Below are 7,405 nucleotides of genomic sequence, written 5' to 3'. Positions count from 1 at the left end.
AAGATTCTTTCTCTAAAATATTATAGTGTTCTTCTGAAAAACATGAAAATCCTCAGAAATCACGCAAGAGTTTCAATTTAGTTTAAATATGCTAATAACACCAAATAAAGACCTCTAGTTTGTAGCTGACCTCTAGCCTTTTTACATTTCTGCTGACATTTCCAAAAGCAAGCCTTCTACAATAAAATGTATTTAAAATAAATTAAGGGAGAATTTGAAAATTGTCCTATTGTCCCTATGAAACTTACTTCGGTGTTTCAGTTATAAAGTACTAACAACATAATGATACTCACCTAGTCAAATATGCATATTTTTTGAGAATATTTTTAAAATGCCATCTCAAGTCCTTTTAAAATGTTTTGTAATACACATATTATAGTCCTACTATGTCAAGTAAAACAAAATTTAAAGTTAATTAAATTTTAAAATGATAGATAGATAGACAGTTGATTTTGCCCATCCTGGGAGAGATCTTAGGCACAGATACAGATCTTGGTATCTTTAAGAAATGTCAATGAATAACCATACCCACAGGATGATATGATGTCACTGCATGTGTCATATCGAAAAACCTGAACCTGGATATGTTGCTCTTTTTTCAAAGATGAGAAAATTGAAAAATACCCAGCTCTGACTATGGCAGATAATCTGTGTCCCTGCTTAGGGCACTGCCTGTCAGAGATGTGGTCAGTTCACCAAATGTAGTGATGAGATATAAAACACACTGAACTTTCAGTGTTTTGCCTTCCTAAAGATTATATAGAAAAGCTTGAATTATCTGACATGGTTGAAAAGACACTTTTAGTGTTATTATTTTGAGGGTACAGCAATGCTACTGAGTATAATCTCTTTACCTTTCTATTCTTTTATATTCCTAAAATATAGTACAGGATCTCCAAAATATAAAAAGTCATAGTATTAAGAATGTAACAGATTTTTCTTTTTTTATATATAAATATTCATAGTAACAAACTTATCTCGTCATATGTGTGCCATATGGTAGCATTATCCCTATATATGAAGATAAATACAATTAACTTCCAATGGCACTGTGATATAAATAGGTAACTTCACAATACTAAGACCATCTTATCTAATAATAAGTAATATACATGCTTCAATCATCATCTTTAAAACTTGTTTAAAATTAAATGTTAAATTTATAGATTTTAAGTTTTAAAATGAAATGGAATGTGGAATATGGTGTAAGTGTCTAGGAGGATTGACTCTTCAAATTGAAAGTGGTTTAGACACTTTTTTTGTCTTTACAGGACACATAACTCACACTTAATCAGACATGGGGATGCCTTCTGTTTTTTCAAATGAAAAAAATGCTTAACTAGAAAGAAAAGGGAAAGGCCTTTGCATATTTTAAGACCGTGATTTGGTCCCTTCCTTACTACTTCTTGTACTTTTGTTCTTTTTTTCCTGACTCACCTTTCAACTTCCCAACCTCTCCTCATGGTAATGATACTCAGTGCCTGCAAGAATCCTTGAAGTGTCGAATTCTTTCAGTGTGTCTCAGTGATTAGAGATGGTGCAATTATATCTGCATCTTCTGCAAAAGGGTAGGAAGCTTGGTGGTTTTTGAATTTAGGCCAACATCATACTTTTGGAGAGTTTTTATCTAGATGAAAACTGAATTATACTTACCAAAAACCCAATAAATATAGTGTTAAAAATGCCTACAAGTAGTAAAATGGAGGTGTTTTAAGGAAGCTATGATTTGGGATCTAGATTTATTCATAGTGTTTGTTGCAGATTTTCCTAAGGTATGGCCATAATTCTACTGTCATCATAGACTTTAGTAACATTGATAAAGCCACTTATTCTAATGGTGCATACCTTAATATTTCCTACTATTCCTGGACAAAGCTTGGGCTCCACTGGCCTTTTTAAATAAAATCTTTATTCTGTTTCATCAAGGCCTGAGTTACTTTTTTTTTTTTTTTTCTTATGAGAATAGATACTACTTCAGCAGGGAGAAAGGGAACAAGGGAATTTGTTGTTCTTTAATGACTTGGAAAATATTAATGAGGAAGAGCAAATATTAGAACAACAGCCAATAAATTATTTATCATTTCTGGTTCCCTGAAGGCAAAAATTTGGTAAATTCTGGCTGGCAATTGCAATATAGATCGAGATTAGTACAGATTTTAAATTCTGAGACTACTGTTTCTTTTTTTCACCTGTTTAAGGAGGTATATTCCATGTACAATAAAAGTCACTCTTCTAAAGGCTTTAGTGTACTCAAAAAGTTGTACAAACATCACTACTGATCTAGAAAAAATTTTATCATGCCCCCCCAAAATCCTGTACCCATTAGTACTTACTCTCCATTTTTGCCTCCAAGAAACATTCTTGCCCCGGCTCCTGAAAACTACTAATTTACTTTCTGTCTCTGACTTTACTTGGGAATTTTAAAATGCATATTATTAGATATTGGTGCTTAGATTATAGTCTAAAGTAGTGGTCATATTGGCATCTGTTTATCACTTTGAAATTTATTCAACAGTATTTTTATGATCATTTGACTCATGGAAACATTTAAAAATTAGATTCTAAAAAATATTAGGATTAGATTCATCTAAGTTTATAGGAGCTGAATGATTTCAGTGATGGAGTTATTAAACATTCCGTTGGAAATTGAATAAAAGATGGTCAGAATCTAATCCTTTCACTACAGGCCCATGAAGGAAAAGCATGTGTACTTTGACTAATGGGAGACCTTAGGAATGTAGAACGATGAGTCTGTGGTCTTGTGCCAACCAAATATGATTTTTATTTGAACATTGGACAGTCTTGCTGATAGGGCAACAAAATAAGTACAGTGAAGGATTTGAACTGGTCAAAGGTTAATAGTTATGACACTGAGTTTCATGGGTGAGTTTTACACTATCAATTTTTATACATCAAAGGAATAAAAGCAGATAAGACCACAAAATGTTCCAGGATATGCAAAAGTTAAGTATTTAAAGGAGTTGAAGATAAAGATACAACAGAGATTGAAGTGTTGAACCATGGTTCTAGGTTGGGTACGGAGAAAGTATAAAGTTAGGTCCTTGTTGATAATTAGTTGAAAATAATAAGATCAGAGGTCTGACTCTCTTTATAGTGTATAAATTTAGATGTAATGGAAATAAGGGAAAGATCATTTTTATAGTTAATATAGTTAGCCCATAGTGATATACTAGATTTTAAAGATGTATCAAGTTGGGTTTAAGGCTTGGATATTTCTGAGCTGAAGCGGTGTTCAAGTGAGATCCTTAAAAATTCAAGGCAAGCTCAGTTTGATGTAAAGAATAATTATTCAAATCTTGGAAATAAAGAAAAAGATTATTGAGGGTTTCTTCATGACATGCTGAGCTTAACTTTTTATTGTCTGAACCATGTAAAAACAGAGGTTAACTTGGAGATTTTAGATAGCTGGAGAGATAGATAAATTCTGTCCAGTGGAATAAGTAACCTCAAAGACTGACACCTATGGACTTTTTAGACATTAATCAATTGTGTATCTAATCTAGAAATGTTAACTTAATATTTCTTTTTAAAAATTGCCTATATATGCATAACTTCTCCAATGCCATTTGGAACAAATTTAACATATTACTTTTTTAGTCATTAGTTAACCAGTAAAATAAAATATCTGATGTGATAATATATTTTCCTTAATATCATTATTTTACTTTCTAAAAATTATACTATTGGAGCTTCCAGTATGATGTCCTTGTGGGAGCACCTGGTGGAGCCAAGTAAACTATGTTGTTAGAGAAGTATACCTGATAGGCTGTTTAAGTCCTGCCCTTACTTGGCTACCAGAGTGATATAAGCATTAACAGAACTTTAAATTTGCTGCCTCTGCAGTTTATTTTTTCTACTGATTTTGTGTTGTTTTACTTCTGGTTTGCATACAGCAGAAACGTTCTTCTTCATTGATGGCAACAATGATTGAGAAACTGCTTTTGTGGCCTGATTTTGGTGATTTTTGTAAGATGGTTCTATTCTCTATTGAGTGAGAAATGACAGATAAATGGATTTATTAGAGTTTTTTTTTTTTTTGCTTACCTATTAGTGTCAATTATATTACAAAGTGACAGTAATCAAAACAGTACAGTACTGGCACAAAAACAGACACATAGAGCAATAGAATAGAGAACCCAGAAATAAATCTTCAACAAAGGAACAAGAGTTTACAATGGGGAAAAGACAATCTCTTAAATAAGTGGTGTTGGGAGAACTGGACAGCTACATGTAAAAGAATTAAATTAGAACATTCCCTAACATCATATACAAAAATAAACTCAAAATGGATTAAAGACCTAAATGTAATACCAGAAACCATAAAACTAGAGGAAAACATAGGCAGAACACTCTTTGACATAAATCGTACCAATATTTTTTTGGATCTAATAAAGCAAAGAAAATAAAAGCCAAAATAAATGAATGGAAACTAATTAAACTTAAAAGCTATTGCACAGCAAAGGAAACCATCCACAAAATGAAAAGACAACCTACTGAATGGGAGAAAATACCTACAAATGATAGGAGAGATAAGGGGTTAATATCCAAAATATATAAACAGCTCATACAGCTCAACATCAAGAAACAAACAACCCAATAAAAAATTGGGCAGAAGACCGGAGTAGACATTTTTCCAAAGAGGGCATGCAGATGGCCAACAGGCACATGAAAAGATGCTGAACATCACTAATCATCAGGGAAGTGCAAGTCAAACCACAATGAGATATCACCTCATATCTGTCAGAATGGCTATCATCAAAAATAACACAAACAACAAATGTTGGCAAGGATGTAGAGAAAAGGGAACCCTCATACACTGTTGGTGGGAATGTAAATTGGTGTAGCCACTGTGGAAAACAGTATGGAGGTTTCTCACAAAACTAAAATTAGAACTACCATATGACCCAGCAAATTTTACTTTTGGGTACATATCTGAAAAAAGAAAAAAAAACCCACTATTTTGAAAAGATACACACATCCCCAGTATTCATAGCAGCATTATTTATAATTGCCAAGATACGGAAGCAACCTAAGTATCCATCAACAGAACAATGGATAAAGAAGATGGGGTATATGTATACAATGGAATATTAGCCAAAAAATGAATAAAATTTTGCCATTTGCAACAACATGGATGGACTTGGAGGGTATTATGCTAAATGAAATAAGTCAGACAGAAAAAGACAATTACTGTATGATATCACATATATGTGGAATCTAAAAAATCAAACAAACTCATGAATATAACAAAAATAAAGCAGATTCACAGATATAGAGAATGAACTAGTGGTTACCAATGGGGAGAAGGAAGGAGGGAGGGACATGATAGGAGTAGGGGATTATGAGGTACAGACTAAGGGGCTGTAAGCTACAAGGGGCTTCCCTGGTGGCGCAGTGGTTAAGAATCTGCCTGCCAGTGCAGGGGACACGGGTTCGAGCCCTGGTCCGGGAAGATCCCACATGCTGCGGAGCAGTTGGGCCCATGTGCCACAACTACTGAGCCTGCACTCTAGAGCCCACATGCTACAGCTACTGAAGCCCGTGCACCTAGAGCCTGTGCTCCGCAACAAGAGAAGGCCCTGCTCACCACAACTAGAGAAAGCATGCGTGCAGCAACGAAGACCCGACACAGCCAAAGATTAACAAATCAAAAAATAAAAAATAAGCTACAAGTATATACTGTACAACACAGGGAATATAGCCAATATTTTATAATAACTATAAATGGAATATAACCTTTATTATGAATCACTACGTGTATACTTGTAACTTACATAAAATTGTACATAAACTATATTTCAATTAAAAAATAAAAGGAAAAAAATTCCATCCACATTGGAAGAACAGCTCTTTAATATCTGACCCTATAGAATTTGTTTTTGATTATGGCTAGAATTGTAGAAGTGAAGCTCCAAGTGCTCCAAGTGTCTGTGTGTCTATAACTCATAAAAGCCTTGACCTCTCATGTTGCTAGAGTGAAATGCTTTCCTGCCCCTGTAAGACATTAACAAATTAGAATATAAAGTTTCTTAAATTAAGGGAACTCAGTTCTAAGTGGGATATACTGATGACTCAGTGCTTGTATAATGTAACATCTCACAAATTTAAGGAACGTAAGAAAACCAAACTTGATACTTTAAAATTACTAAAAGTTTCTTCTAGGGACTTCTAACTTAGAAATATTTTAAGAATCTAAGTTTATATATTTCAAGTAAATCTTTGAACAAATAAGATTGGTTTAATAGTTTTGATTCAGGAAAGAAAAACTATGTGAAAATGAATACTGAAGTATTTATAATTAAGCATGATTTTAAATATACATACTATTCCTTCTTATTTTTAAATGCTGTGGTTTATCAGTATCTTTTGGTCACCTTATGCATGTATCTACTTTTACTACTTTATACCTTTAAGGTATGAGGAGGATGTGTGCTTTTGCTGAAAATTGTGTTATATGATTTTATGAGATTTGTTCATCTGCTAAATGCCTATGTATGAAAGTTGAATTGTCTATTTTCTTGTCCTTTCTATGAAATTAAAGTTAGCCACTTTAAGTAAAAAAGTTAAAATTAATATGGTTGGAACAAGACTGACGGAAAATACAAACTGTGTGTGCAAGGTAACAGAATGGGTTTTGTTTCTCAAAATAGGTTGCTAAGTATTGTTTCTCAGGCACCCACAATCTTAATCAAATGCCCAGCTTTCCTTTGATGAGTCTTGATTCTGCCTTCCCATAATCAAGTCCTAAATTTTTAAAAAACGAAATAAAAATCTCAGGACATTTATCATACTTAAGATGTCTTAAAATTTCCCAGAGGGCACTGGAAAAGTTACAGAGATTTTATATTTCATTTATAAAAATAGAGATGTAGAAATAATTGATAACTATTTCTTAATTTTCAACATGATAGATAAAATATTAATGTAACATAAATGTTTCAGAAATTGCTCATTTTAAGAAAAAAACCTGAAAATTTTCCAGTGTCCTTGATGTTCGTTATGTTTTAACCTCAAGAAAAACACTGATCAATCTCTTGTCAAATGGTTATGCACCATATCCCAATAGAGAATATTACCCTTTCTATTATTGGTTACTGTAATAAATAATCCAGTCAATATTGCCAGCTATGAGAGAGGGTTCTACAGTCATGGGCAAGTTTTTAAAATCTGATCTTTCCATTATCTGTTTTTCTGGACAGAAAATAATTACAGGATTTGTAGAATTTTACAAACTTCATTTACGTAAACTTATTTCAGTTAATTAACGTTACATTCACTTCATAAATGCTAGTTTAGAGAAGTCATCATTAACATGTAAGTTAGATTTGGAAAACAGCATTCTCTCTGAATATATTGTATGTTATATATAATATTATACGTTGTT

This window comes from Leucopleurus acutus (assembly GCF_964270905.1).
Source record: "Leucopleurus acutus genome assembly, chromosome: 4".
In the NCBI taxonomy this organism is placed as follows: Eukaryota; Metazoa; Chordata; class Mammalia; order Artiodactyla; family Delphinidae; genus Leucopleurus; species Leucopleurus acutus.
This window is presented reverse-complemented; position numbering follows the sequence as displayed.